Genomic DNA, 15,097 nt, shown 5'->3' on the forward strand with positions numbered 1-15,097 from the left:
CAATTTGGTCATTGTTATTTTCAACTTGCAGCTAATTTAGTCCCTACCATTAAGTCAATAACAGAAAATGCTTATATGGCAAATGGAGTGTACACGTGGCATATTGNCTCAACACTTTCCTCTCTCTCTCTCTCTCTCTCTCTCTCTCTCTCTCTCAGACCTCTGGTTCTCTCACCCACACCCACGGCACTGTGGCTCCCTCTCTCTCACCCATACCCACTACAACAAAATGTATTTTCAGTGACAAAAAAATTCATCACTAAAAGTCTATTTTTTCGTTGCTAAGAACCTTTAGTGACGAAATCTACTAATTAACGACAAAACTCATTTTGTCGCTGAAACCCTATCACTAAAAGTCTTGGCAACGAAAAATTTCATCACTAAAAGTCCGATTTGTTTTTAAAAAAAAAAACTTTTCCTCACTTAAAATACTATTCAATGATGAAAATATTTCATCGCAAAAAACACTTTAGTTTATTAAATCATATTTAGTGACGAACAATTTCGTTATTAAAACTATTTTCGGGTACATATAGTGACGAAAAAGTTCGTCACTAAAATTATTTTTAAGAAAATCTAGGCACATATAGCGATGAAAATTTTCGTCACTAAAACCATTTCTTACAAAATTTTGCTACATTTAGCGACAAAATTTAGCGACAAAATATTTTGTCACTAAAACAATTTTTTGTTGCTATATTTGTGACGGAAAAATTAGTCGCTAAAACTTATTTTATGTTTATATTTTTTCATGACTTTGATATTAGCCTGTAACCTATCATTACATTATTAAAACCTTACATTTGAATAACACATTTATTTCAACAACACATTCATAAAAAATTGATCCATACATTCCACAAGTAAAAAATAAAACAAGTATCCAATTCAAATTCCTTCCATACAATAATTGTTTGCAACACATACAATAACTCAAGATATTTTATAACAAGACAAAAAGTGTAGCATAATATAAATAGAACCAACGGAAGATGTCCTCATATGTCTTCAAGTAATGCCAAAAGTAAATTCCCTAAAAGCCACCAATAAGAAATCTACACAAATATAAAAACAATACTACATTAAAATCGTAAAGTAAAAACATTAACTATGTTATAGGAAACATTTCTAACAATGCATTAAGAGTAGCCACACCAATGAATTAAAATCACAACTCCTAATGTATAAGTAAAATAAAGTACTAACCAATAAGTGCAGATTCTTTCATGGCCGAAACCCATTTTTTCCTCTACCAGCTTCCACTCTCTTCTCAAATCAATGCCATGGAGACATTTGGCTAGGGATTTTTGAGCTTCACATCATCACCACTACTATTGTTCCATGCCAACAGCTCTAATCTGGTGCCAAACGTGTTTGGGTCTTCGTTTTTGGGTTTGGATCTCTTTTCTGGGTTTGGGTCTTTGTTTGTGTTTGGGTTTGTGTGTCAAACGTCAAGGGAACGTTTGAAAAAGACCCACGAGCTCTGCCACCACCATCGGCGACACCACCACTGGTGGCCATCGATCTCCCTCTTTCTCTGTTATAATTTTTTTCTTTCTCTTTTGGTTTGGTTCTTTGTTGGTTTAGGTCTTGGTCAATTTGCAAATTGGGTTTTCTTATGTGATATAAGGGTTTGGCGATTTTTTATTTGGGTTTGAAAGGGGGTTTAGGTATGGTTATTTGCAAATTTTTGGGTATTTTTTTATTTAGGGTTTGTCTCAAAATGGCTCTAATATGGTGATTTTGTTAGTATGTGCATATGAATTTGTGTATGATTGGTAATCTAGGATGATTTTTGGGGGTTTTAGGTTTTGGAATTTGTATGGCTATGTGTGTATGTTCGTGTTCTATGAGATGGTGCAGTTGTGTAGTGTCATTAATGTAATCACAGTGAATAGAAGAGAGGGTTTGAGATGAGAAAGAGAAGAGTGAATAGTGCTAAATGGAGTTAGGGATAAAATTGTCTTTTAAGGACCAAGTTGGTCATTTTTTAAAAGTTTTGGACCTAATTGGTATTAGCCCAAACCTTAGGGGGGTTTAGTGGAATTTACCCTTAAAATAAATAAATAAATAAATAACTCAATTTAAAAAAGAAGGAAGGAAATATATATATATATATATATATATTTTTTTTTTTATGTATGCTTAAGATGATTTTATTGGCGCCAAGAGCTTTGTAACTCAATTAATTGGCATTTCTTATTGTGTTCATAACATCTAAGATTCACATCCCTCTCTCCGTTGTAACAATCCAATTATTATGAGAATTTGAGATAGTAAATAAATGCGAAAACACTATTTTGGTCCTTACATTTTAAGGTAACAGTCAATTTAGTTTCGACATTTTGATAGCAGTCAATTTGGTCATTGTTATTTTCAACTTGCAGCTAATTTAGTCCCTACCATTAAGTCAATAACAGAAAATGCTTATATGGCAAATGGAGTGTACACGTGGCATATTGAAGCTAACGTGGCAAAATAAAATAATATTAAATTTTTTAATAGATTTTTAAAATGCCACATCAGCATTTAAATTTTTTTTTAAAGCTCAATTTAAAAAAAAAATTGGTTTCTCAATTTAAAGAAAGATTAAAAAAAAAAAGTTCTCATGAAAAAAATTAGCACCTAACAACAACACAACATTACAATTTTTTCTTACATTTTCTCGTACTTTATTGACAATCAAATAAAAAAACACTTTCTTGATTTTTCTATCTCAAGTTTGTTATTACCTAGATTAATTAGGTATGGATAAAGTTTGTTATGTAAGTGTATTTAGGATTTCACATCACACATATAGCCTTACAGCTCAATGATATCATCTCCTCTCCTTTATGAAAATAATGAAGATTCAAATTGTACTATGTATTTGACATCACTAGGAAATAATGTCTTGGCGGTGAACACTTTTTTTAAAGCATTCGCATCAGTGTGTTTATTTTACACATTCATTTTTACACTAAAAACTTACTTTTTTTATTTTACACATTCACTTTTACAAAACACCCACATCAATTCATTTATTTTACAAGTTATTTCAATAAAATATTCATTACACTCTATTTTTTTATCATTTCTTTTTACCTGCCTCCCTTAAATACCCGCGCCCTCTCTCTCTCTTTCATTTTCTGGTTTCTTTCACGCTCTCACTCTCTTTCTCTCTAAACCCACTCTCTGGTCTTCTCTTCCAACCCATCCGCCACAACTCCGACCACCAAACGCCACCGATCCACCACCCTCCACCACCGAAGCTCCGCATCAACAATCTCCATAGCCCCGCATCACCGATCCGCCATAAACCCATCCGCCACAGCTCCGACCACCAAACGCCACCAATCCACCACCAAAGCTCCGCATCAACGATCTCCACAGCCCCGTATCACCGATCCACCATAAACCCATCCGCCACAGCTCCGACCACCAAACGCCACCGATCCACCACCAAATCTCCACCACCGAAGCTTCGCATCACCGATTCACCACCAAATCACAAAACCCATCCGCCACAGCTCTGATCCGCATCGCCGATCGCCGATCGCCGATCTCCGATCTGCATCGCCGATCTCCGATCTCCGTGTTTGTCTATCTGTGTTTTTTTTTTTTTTTTTTTTTAAAGCAAGTGTATCTCTATTTTGTGTGTTGATTTGTCTGGATGTGTTTGTGTTTTGATTTGTCTGGATGTGTTTGTGTGTTGATTTGTCTGGTTGTGTGCATCTTAGGAAAAAGAGGAAGATGAGATACTGAGTTTGTTGAGCCGGAGAAGAGAGAGAAACAAACGAGCGAATGGAAATGAATAAATTATTCTTTACACGAGCTACAGTAGCCGTGTATATTTACACGTTTACTGTAGCTCGTGTAAAGAAATACACATTTTTATACAATTTTAGAAGAGCTGATAGAGTGCATTTTTGAGCAAAAATGTGTAAAAATTGATGTTTATATGACTTTAAACACACTGATACGAATGCTCTTAGACGACTATATATTGCATCAATTGTAATGCTCTTATAATGACAATTATTTTCAACAAACATATTAAGACATGCACCTAGAAATATATAGCAAGAATTTATACGTGAATTTCCGTCTCTCGGAGAGAGAGAGAGAGAGAGAGAGAGAGCTATGCTTAGAAGTCCACCTATCAAATATACTTTTTGATCTATTTTCCTATTTGGTGGTTTGTATCACATCGCCATTTAATGGTGTTCGTTAAAGCAGCTACAACTTTTTAAAAATATGTGGGACACTAAAATGATTGATATTGACCTACTCGATAACAATCACTTCGAATTACCAATTAGTGAACCAATTATCGGTACTTTTTAGGTCAGGATTGTAACTATGATTATTTTTTTTATTTTTTTTATTTTTGGAACTTGAAGATATTTATGGAGAACTCATGGCATTTAGCTTAAAAGTAATTTGGATATCTATTATTGTCGAAAAGTTTTAGCTCAAAACTAATTTGGGTATTTTGCCTTAATCTATTATGTGGTGATTAAAGAGATTAATTATGTGCAGTTTTAGTCATGTGTTACTTAACGAATTGAAAAAAAATAACTTCAAACTAATTTGGAACTAAATTATCTTATAGCCCCACTTATGAGATATAAGAACGCATTTGTTCGTAAAGAGCTGAGGATGGATATATAATTCAATGTACAAAGACAACCAAGTGCCAAAGATGAGTATTTTTATTTTAAATTCTCCTGATAAAATATAGTGGAAATAAGTCTAACAATTTGAGGGCAAGATACTGTTTTGAAACTAATCACCCAAAATTATTTAAATTTATTTATAAGAAAATAACATACCAAATTCCTCTACTCTTTGATGATTTTCATGGTTCTAATATATATATATATATATATAATATAGAACGAAAGATGTGGAAGCTGCCAAAGAAAAGGTCAAGAGGCCGTAGCCAATTAATTTGACATCAACACATTTATCTATTATAAAAAATGTCATGAAAATGATTGTGTTTAAGAATTTTTTTAAAAATGAATTTTTTTTTTTTAAATGTACCATCTTAAATTTTTTAGTAACTGTGCATCCTACCAATTTTATTTGACATCCTCTATAATTGGACCTCAATAGACTCATGTCAGTCACATCTGGACATTACCAAACGTGATCACTATGAAGCTTGATAAGTTGCATCGTGATCACACTTTGCCAGATCCTACGTCCAACATCAAAAATCCAAGCTGCAAACCGCCATAAATTTTTTGTTGTTTTCAAGTACAGAGTCAGTGGCCAGGTGCCCAGGTCCCCTATGATCTTTGTTTTCTATTGCTGCAATCGGCTAAACATTTTCTTGTTCACAGCTTTTCTGTACTAGGGACAGTTTCTGAGCCGGCAAATAACTAGTCCAGCTTTGTATTTATCATGACTCATACAAATCTATCATTCATATCAACAGTGTCGATTTCAGAAATTTTTTTCAGGGTGCTCCTCGATCAGTATAAATTACACAATTTAATAAAAAGAAAATTTTGTATATTGACAACAACAACAATAAAAAAATACGCAAATACATAAAGTTTACAATTGCTTTTTACATGGTTTTCTTATCAAATATTTGTTCAGAATTCTAGCAAAATAATAAACAATAAATTATAAGTTCATTGAAATATTAATAAAATTATTAATTATTGTTGTTTTATTAATTTTTTTGTCTTTTATAAACAATAATTTGTTATATTATTGTATCATTAATTATAAAATTATTAATTATTGTTTAGCCTAACATAAATTTTTTTTTGAAACATTAGCCTAATATAATTTAATTTGTTTGTCTTTTATAATGTATTATTTCATTATTGTTTAGCCTAACATAATTTAGTTGTTTAATTTGTTTATCAATTGTCTTCTATAATTTGTTAAGTGTATAATTAATATGTATAACGTAATTAAAAGTTGAGTGGGTCAATCAAGTGATAAACCCAAGCCTTAAATTATACCCATGTCATAACCCAAGGCCAACCCTTTAATTTAGTTTAATTTTTAATAACTTTTTTTCTCTTTTCCTTTGTTTTCTACGTAAGGTCTTCTCTTCTTTTTTCTTTTTCTTTTTTTTCTTTTTTTTTTGTGACTGAAATGGTTGAAGTGTATTAATCAGAAGAAAAAAATAAAAAAATAAAACAAACAAAAGAAAAAACAAAAAGAAACCCGGCCTAGGAGCTTTACAAGCATAGCCCAGAGAAAACATTGGACCTATAGTTCCAGAAACCTCCAAGGCTTTTCTTCTTTTTTTAACTTATGTGCATTTTTGTTTTAACCTTTTTTTCTCTCTTTTCACACGTGCTTTACATCTTATCCCTATTATGTCTCTTCTAGATTTTTCTTCAGATCATTTTCCTCTTTTCTTTCTTCTATTCTTTCTTCGTCCTTATTTCTTAGTCACAACTTTTCTTCTCTCTCAATGTTCTCCTCAAGAATCATTTTATGCCACCACCATGCTTCTTTCAACAAGCATCGTTCATCCCTAATAGCACCTCCATGCTCCTCTCTCAAGCTGCCTCTACCTAGCATAACGTCTCCTCACCTCCATTACTGATCTATATCTGTTTTGTTTGGATTATAGGTTTATATTTTCATTATTTTGTATGGGCAATCAAGAGTTTTTGTTTAGACCCGAAATCTGTTTTTGGTTGAGGGTGTTCTTAATTTTTTTTTAAGGGTAAACAAATAATTTTTTTTTTAATTATTATATATAAAACACTCTGGCCTGAATGTGGCATCGCCACTGCATATCAACTCTCATTTCTATACAATTTTAGCTTGGTGTGGTTAACTTTTTTAACCAAAAAATAACATTTTGGTTCGGGTTACCATTAATTTATTTCTTACATTTTGATAATAGTTAAATTGGTCTATTTTATTTTCAATTTGCAATCATTATGGGTCCAACTTTGGGTTATTTTTTAGTTGTTTGAGTTGATATGTATAACTACTGGAGTTGAAAATTGATAATTTTGAATTGTGTTTTTGTGCCTGGTAGCCAAGAAAATGAAAAAAAAAAAAACTATAATTTTATGGTATGGACCAAATTGACAATAACTCTAAAATGTAAAGGCCAAAATAAAATTTTCGCCGTAATTCTATCTATCATTCCAGTTTGCATTGTAATGATGCCATAAATATTGTCAAACTGAAGTTTCAACGCAAAAATAAAAAAAATAAAAAATAGTTTTTACCATTTCAGTTTGCATTGTAAATGATGGCCATAAATATTGTCAAGCTAAAAGTTTAAACCCCCCTCCCCCCCCCCCCAAAAAAAAGAAAGAAAAAAAAAAAAAAGAGAGTTGTTACCATTCTGCGTTGTAACTATGGCCATAAATATTGTCAAACTAAAGTTTCACCACCCCAAAAAAAAATCTTAAAATTTTTTTTTTTTGGGTTTAAAAAATGTTTTTACCATTTTAGTTTGCATTGTAACGATGGCATAAATATTTTCAAACTTAAGTTTCACCTAAAAAAAAGTTTTTACGAAATCTTTGATTTTATATATTATAATTTATAAATGAATTTTCGCAAAACTAAGTTTAGAATCAAATATAGATTATTTTCTAGATTTTAATTAAACTTTGAAATTTTTTTTATAAGATTATAGAAATTAATTTGATATGTATTAAAAAAAACAGTTATTTTGCTTTTCTTTTTTTTTTTTTTTAAAATCCTAAAATACCGATTCCTTCTCTACAACTCCATCAATTGAGCTACATCTTTTCTCAACAAACTCCGAAAGGCATGCACATAAAAAAAAAAAAAATTACATATAGCAGGTGCATCTGAGTCTGTATGTCTCTGTGAGAGAGAATGGAGGACAAAAGGACTCATGAATTGCCTGAATTATATGCACCGAATGGAGGAGAGGGACCTTATAGCTATTCTCACTCCAATTATCAGGTATTCTTTAATATTTAGAACTTTTTTTTTTTTTTTTTTTTTTTCACTTTTCCTGCCGTTCATTGGTGTGTTTGTTGAAAGCATCAACGTCTTGTATGAAATCTGTTGGAAACTAAATTAATTTATACTGTCCTGCTTCATAGCATCACTTGTAATTTCCAAGCACAGTGGACCAAGTTGCTTTCCTATGAGAGTCAATAACTATTTTCTACACAGAACCTGGGATGAGTAATTGAAAGTACTGTTTAAGAAAAACAATTGCAGAAGATGAGTATCTTTACATTACATTATCCTGAGAGAATATGGTGGAAATCACAATTTGAGGGCATGACAGTCTTTTAATATAAAAACAAAGAAAGGTTGTACCCAGGACATAGAACTTTCATTTTTGCAAAATATAGGAGAGGTGATTGAATGTTGGAAGTAATACTAATCACTCAAAATTCTTTTATTTCATTTCCTAGAAAATATCATTCCGAATCTAGCTTATGTTAGAGTTCTTTGTCAAATCAAAAAATATATAGTGACTTTCATGGTTCTAATTATGATAATCACCCCTTGTTCTGTAGAGAGGAGTTGTGGAAGCTGCCAAAGAAAAAATCAACGAGGCTATAGCCAATCACTTTGACATCCAGACCTTTTGTGGTTCTAAAAACCCAGTTTGTATAGTAGATTTGGGTTGTTCTACAGGAGCCAATACCTTCATTACAGTGCAAAACATAGTAGAGGCTATAAAACTCAAATACAAATCAAAAGGAGTAAATGCTCAAATCCCAGACTTTCTAGTGTATACAAATCAAAAAAAACTTTGTTTATACAATTACCCACTTATTCATATCTCTAAACTCTAATTTTGTAATCATTTGTAGAATCCTAACATTTATTTTCTTTGATGTTCTATTTTTATTCAATTAAGCTAGGGACACAATAAAAATTTACAACATTCTCTAATAGAAGGAACGCTTGAATTTTCCAATGCTTATTTGCACCGTTTATTAGATGCTAAACAATGGTTTCCACTAGTGAAAGATCAATGTGAAAAAAAAATTAACTAAATTGACATTGGTTTCCAATGAGTTCTGGCTCAAGAAGCATTTTCTTTTCCCATAAGAATGGATGGGGGGTGAGGGTGCATGGGTAACTTACTTTTTCAAAAAAAAAAAAAAAAAAAAACTAAACTGGCTCTCCAAGATTCCCATTGAGATTACGGATGAAAGTTCTCCTGCATGGAATAAAGGGAGAATTCACTACACAAATGCAACAAAGGAAGTTGTGGAGGCTTATGAAACTCAATTTGCCAAGGACATGGAGTCCTTCCTGTTTTCTAGAGCACAAGAGCTTGTAGTTGGAGGGTTACTAGTACTCTTTGTACCTGCCGTCCCTGATGTCATGAGCAATTCTGACACATTTACTGGTACAGAGCTAGACATTCTAGGATCTTGCCTAATGGATATGGCCAAAGTGGTAAGTAAGCAATTCCTCTCCATTAAACTAGGGTGACTGATGCGATTGATAATTTAGTTGGTTTTTTTCCACATACACTGGTTAGCAGGATATATAGCTAGGACACAATTTTCCATTCCCCCAATGCACTATGTGACAACTCAAGTAAGTATTAAAGTGGAATTTTAATTAAATGATTTTATTTAAACATGTGATAGGTTTTTTCCTTGTATATATGGATAGTCTTATAAAATGTCATGTAATAGGTTGAAGTAATCTCCTATAACATGGTTTGGATAAAAACTTTATCCCAAATTAGTTCAACTTTCACCAAGTGGAATTGAAATATAAATTATCCATCCTAAACTATAATGGGACATTTACAATATTATGCACTTCAAAAATATTCCACCAACCTCAAAATTTGAGATCAATTTATAATTTGTCTACTTTACAATTTATATCAATATTAAAATTAGCAAATTAAGGGACAATATTCACCAAAGTTATGAGAAATTGACACTAATTTTCCCACAATATGATACTTTGACTAGATTAGATGGTGGATACTAGATAGACATTGTGAATTAATCTTGAATAAGGGTGTTTATTGCAATATCTATATTCTAGACTAGAGTGTATATAAAAATGCCTTGTAAGTTGACACTCGACAACAGCAATTATAGGATGAAGGTTAGCATAGACCGTGGTTGTTACATTAGGTTATTAAGGTTGTTCTTTATTGTAGGGATTAGTCGAGGAAGCAAAAGTGGATTCTTTTAATGTGCCAGCTTATTACACCCCTCCCAAGAAGTTGAAGGCATTGATAGAAAGAAATGGAAATTTCAGCATTAAGAGAATGGAATTATTGAATAACCAGAAGAAGCATCTTATCTTGCAGAGCGCCTCGCTGCGTTCTTTATACTTGAGAGCTGTATTGGAAGGAATAATTGAAAAACATTTTGGAAATGATATCCTGGATGAGTTGTTTAATCGCTTCACTCACAAAGTTGAAGGATCATCATTTTTCTTAAATCCAGAAATTGATAAATTAATCATATTGTTTGTCCTTCTTGAACGCAACAATTAGATTTCATTGTTATTCCAGCCAAATAAATCTTATCATTTGTCATAAATGCATAATCTCTCATTACAATAAGCTAAGAGCCTTGTACTTGTAGCTCAATTGATTGACACCTTCTAGTGTTTCTAAAAAATTCCATCATTCAAATTTCTCTTCCCCAATTATTGATGTATTTCTACTTATCAAAAAAAAAATTTATTGATGTATCCAAAAAAACTTTGTGTATACAATTACCCACTTATTCATATCTCTAAACTCTAATTTTGTAATCATTTGTAGAATCCTAACATTTATTTTCTTTGATGTTCTATTTTTATTCAATTAAGCTAGGGACACAATAAAAATTTACAACATTCTCTAATAGAAGGAATGCTTGAATTTTCCAATGCTTATTTGCACCGTTTATTAGATGCTAAACAATGGTTTCCACTAGTGAAAGATCAATGTGAAAAAAAAATTAACTAAATTGACATTGGTTTCCAATGAGTTCTGGCTCAAGAAGCATTTTCTTTTCCCATAAGAACAGATGGGGGGTGAGGGTTTATGGGTAACTTACTTTTTCAAAAAAGAAAAAAAAGAAAAAAACTAACTAAATTGTACAAAATCTAAAGGTGATGTTGTGGATTTAAAGTCCCACACACTCCTGTAACTTACCATTAAACAAAGGCAAACAAATTTTGAAACTCTTTACATGGTTATTATAGGACTGCATGCTTCTTTTTATGATTGGACTGTATACAAATTTCATTTATTTATGTTTATAAATATGGTATCGTAATTATGCTCAATATACATTTTAAATGCTTCAGTATTAATTGAAGTTGCTTTCCTATTGATGGAAGCATATGTAATTCTCTTCTTTATTATCTTGATGTGGATTGGCACAATGCTTGATACTCATGTTTTTGTCACCAGTTTATATCATTTTTAATAAATTGATTGAAGCATTTGCTTGAAAACCTAGGGACCCTGATAGATCATATTTAACCTAGGGAAATTGTGAAAGATCTTTTGACGAATTTTTTTANTGATACTTTCCCAATCCAAGTCTTCTCCATCAAGAAGCTCAGGCAAATGTACCTTGTTGGGAGTGGATGAGCTTGCCAGACAGCCAGAGTGAGGTAGAGCTGTGGTTGCCTAGTGCTGAGACTCGATATTGTGACTTTTCACTTGCTGTGATGAGTGCTGAGTGCCCAAGTTGGCGAGTTCATGGGAGATGAGAGTTAGAGTGCCAGAAATGAGAGGCCAAAAGGTCTGATTTGAGGGAGGAAGAAATTATCAAAAACCTAAGGTTCAAAAAAAAAAAAAAAAAAAAAAACTTAGCTCAAATTCTATTGGTAGATGAAACAGAGTTTTCGTCCGAAATGGCAGGAATTGGCTGGAATTCCCCAAACACTTCGGTATGGCCTAGTATTCGGGCCAATACGGAATTGAGCGTTGCTATGTATTGGTTTATGTGCCTGTACGGAATGCTAACTATTATTGGTTGCCTGCATGTCCATGACTTGTCGGGTGGAAAATTTTGATTCTTTATTGAAGACATGGTGGAGATATCACAGCTACCACACACACCAAAAAAAGATTTTTTAGTCCTCTTTTTCCTTTGTTTTTATTGTAGTCTGTCTTAATTATTTCGATTTTCAAGAATGAGTGGAGGTTAAGGTTGTGGGTTCAAAACCATTTGGATGTGTGTAACTTACCAATCACAAAAACAAAGTCTTGGTCCCAAAAATGACTTGTACTGGCATTAATGGCCAGTTAACTTTACTACTTCTAGGACTATGCTGCTGCTAATACTTATAATGATGATGATGATAATTGGAATACTAACTCAATGGGTTGACTTTCACTCCTGGATAAATATTTAGTTTTTTTTTTTTTTTTTTTTTTTTTTTTGCTAGGTAATTATGGGGGATAGAACCCCCGAGCTCATAGATACACATGGTACCGGATACCACCAGGCTACAAGGCCCAGTGGTGGATAAATATTTAGTTTCTTGATTCACTATTTGATAAACCTTCATGTTCCAGCTATACCAGCCAAATCTGGCCATGTAACGGTTAAGACTATAGTGGAATTTTCTCTCAACACCATTCCACATCATGAAATATGTCTTGGTTTTGAGGCTTTTCTACTGGAAAAAGAGATTCCATAATCCTTGGATTCCATGAGTGCATGAGCATGTGTGTGCTTTAAGGCACATTTGCATTCTTGTGTGGTTCAGCGAATAGTTTTCTAATGACTTCATTTTCAAGTTCTGGCATGCTGTTACTTCCACCTGTAAGTACTGAGGTCATGCATAAGGTAAATAGAGGATTAAGTGATCATTCATAAAAATTAAATATATTGATTTGTTCTCAACTTGCATGTAATTTGCAAACAGTTGTCTTCTTTTTTTGTCTTTCATTTGTTCAAGTAATATTAGAACCATCCCTTGTCCTCACAGATCAAAGAAGGAGATCAGCCAACCTTATTGGAACCTTATTACTGTCATTTTGATTTTTCTTGGGAGGAAAAGGCACATTCTTGTGCATCTTCTTGACATTTCTTGCCTTTTGATTCGTAGATATAAAAACTAACTTGCTTTGATACATTCTGTTTCATGAAATATTGTATTATTTAACTTTAGGGGTAACTATAAAAATATGCTTATTCCTTTAATTGATGCGCCTAAGTTAAATAATGAGACCATTCTTATTCCTGAGTCTCTTTTTATTTGTGTATATTGGAACAGCACTACCAGTTGAAGTCAATTCGTATAGATTTCTTGGAACAAGTTCTTGTTAATGGGAAAACTCTTTCTTCTCGCCAAGCTGTCCGTACATCAATCTATGCACAGCATAAACCATGAGAAGTTGAACCATGTAACTTGTGTGTATCATGCTGGTGTTTTTTTTGGTTGGTCCTGATTCATTTTGTGTTGTATCATTTGGAAATAGTATAGGGATAAAATATTTAAAGAAAAATATGAGATAATTTTTTGCCCCAAGTCAATTGGACAACAGAAAACAGTGCATAACTGCATTATGTTGGGAGTTGCACATAAATGAATATTGTTCATGGTTACTAGTTGGTGTTCTTTCAAATGCTTGAGTGGTTTCTGTGGAAAGCCTCTGATTTTGTATTTGCCAAGTATTCATTTAAAAATTTCATGACACTATCTTGTATTACTCTACCAGTGGTTTTCTCTGCTGAATGACAGAATATCTTATTTTTGTTTGGCTATATTAGTATTAATCTTCACATTGCAACCCAACAGTAACACAATTCATTGGGACTATCGACTATGTCCAAAGAAACGGAGGTTGTTACTTTGAATCTTCTCTCTCTTGCAAAATCCAAAATATAGGTGTAAAAGAAATGAGTAAAACTTAGATGCTGGACCTTAGATTTGCCAGGATCAATTATGTAGTTGAATCACATGATTAAATTTGATTGTCATTAAAGGAAGATAACATAATTTGCCTATCATCCTGCAAGGTACAAAGATGTGTACTGGGCCTAGATACCCATCATGCCAGCAGCTCCAAGATGATGGTTTGACTATCTTCAGATAGGGAAATTCTTAGGTAGTCTTGCTGGTCTTGTTGTCTTGGCCAATAAAAATAAGCCACATCATTAAAATGAGATTACATCATCACACTTATTATGTCAGTACAATAAATGTCTCTTTTCATAGCATCTATTACTTATTATGCATTTATTGATAATTACTAATTGACATTATTGAAGGAAATTAATGCCTATATTATAATGACACTAAATTGTTTTTGGTTGTTTTTTTTTTTTAATTATTACTTTTTTAGTTCAATCTTCTTTTGAATTTTTTTTTTTAATAAATTTTTTTTTAAACAACTAATGCATTTTCAACAAAATTATTGAATGGGCATTGGATGCAAAAGGTTAGGAAAACTAATAAGATGCAAATGATAATCATTTTTGTGAGTTAGGAATATTTTATGACAAAATTTGTTCCACGTTAGTGTAAATAGGATTCAAACCCTGGTCTCTTATTTGTATAGAAACCACCATTTAACTAGATTTCACAAGTGAAACTTAGGGTGTTGAAGCTGGACATGCAATGAGATAAATTAGCTCACTATCTAATGAACTTTTTATATTTTGCAGGGGCTAACCAGCAAGAAAAAAGTGAACAATTTTAACTTGCCCATATGTCTTCCATCCATGAAGGAATTGAGGGAAGTAATAATATATGCAATTAAGCTCAGCTCAATATTGTACTAAGACCTAAACTTAGTGAAAAACTATTTAAGTTAAATAAAGTTTTTTTATATTCACATGGACACCATGTTCATATGTACAAGCCAGTGGTTATATACATGGTATAGCTTTATTCTAGTCCCTTCTAATCATTCCTTTGAGAAAGACCCTTCTAATTATTTATTTGAGAAAAACCCTCATTATTTTAATGATAATCATTCATTCAAGAAAAAGACTCATTATTTTAATGAAGCAAAGATGGAGATTGAATTTTATCCATATTTAAAAAAATATAAATTGATGGTTGGTATGCATATTTCATTTTATTCTATTCTGCCATGGCCTTGGGTGCATGCCCATGTTGGGTTGCTATGGCCTAGGCATCGTGCACAAACGCATGCCATGGCCTTTGGCTGCATGCCCATGTTGGGTTG

At 32.4% G+C, this 15,097-nt stretch overlaps 2 pseudogenes; both read left to right on the plus strand.

Moving 5' to 3' along the window:
* Positions 1-14,751, plus strand: part of LOC112001108 (uncharacterized) — a 65,739-nt pseudogene extending 50,988 nt beyond the window's left edge.
* Positions 7,692-10,516, plus strand: LOC112019113 (loganic acid O-methyltransferase-like; annotated as a pseudogene).
* Positions 14,752-15,097: the final 346 nt, after the last annotated feature.

This window comes from Quercus suber, unplaced genomic scaffold (genome assembly GCF_002906115.3).
Source record: "Quercus suber isolate HL8 unplaced genomic scaffold, Cork oak 2.0 scaffold_118, whole genome shotgun sequence".
NCBI classification, from domain to species: domain Eukaryota; kingdom Viridiplantae; phylum Streptophyta; class Magnoliopsida; order Fagales; family Fagaceae; genus Quercus; species Quercus suber.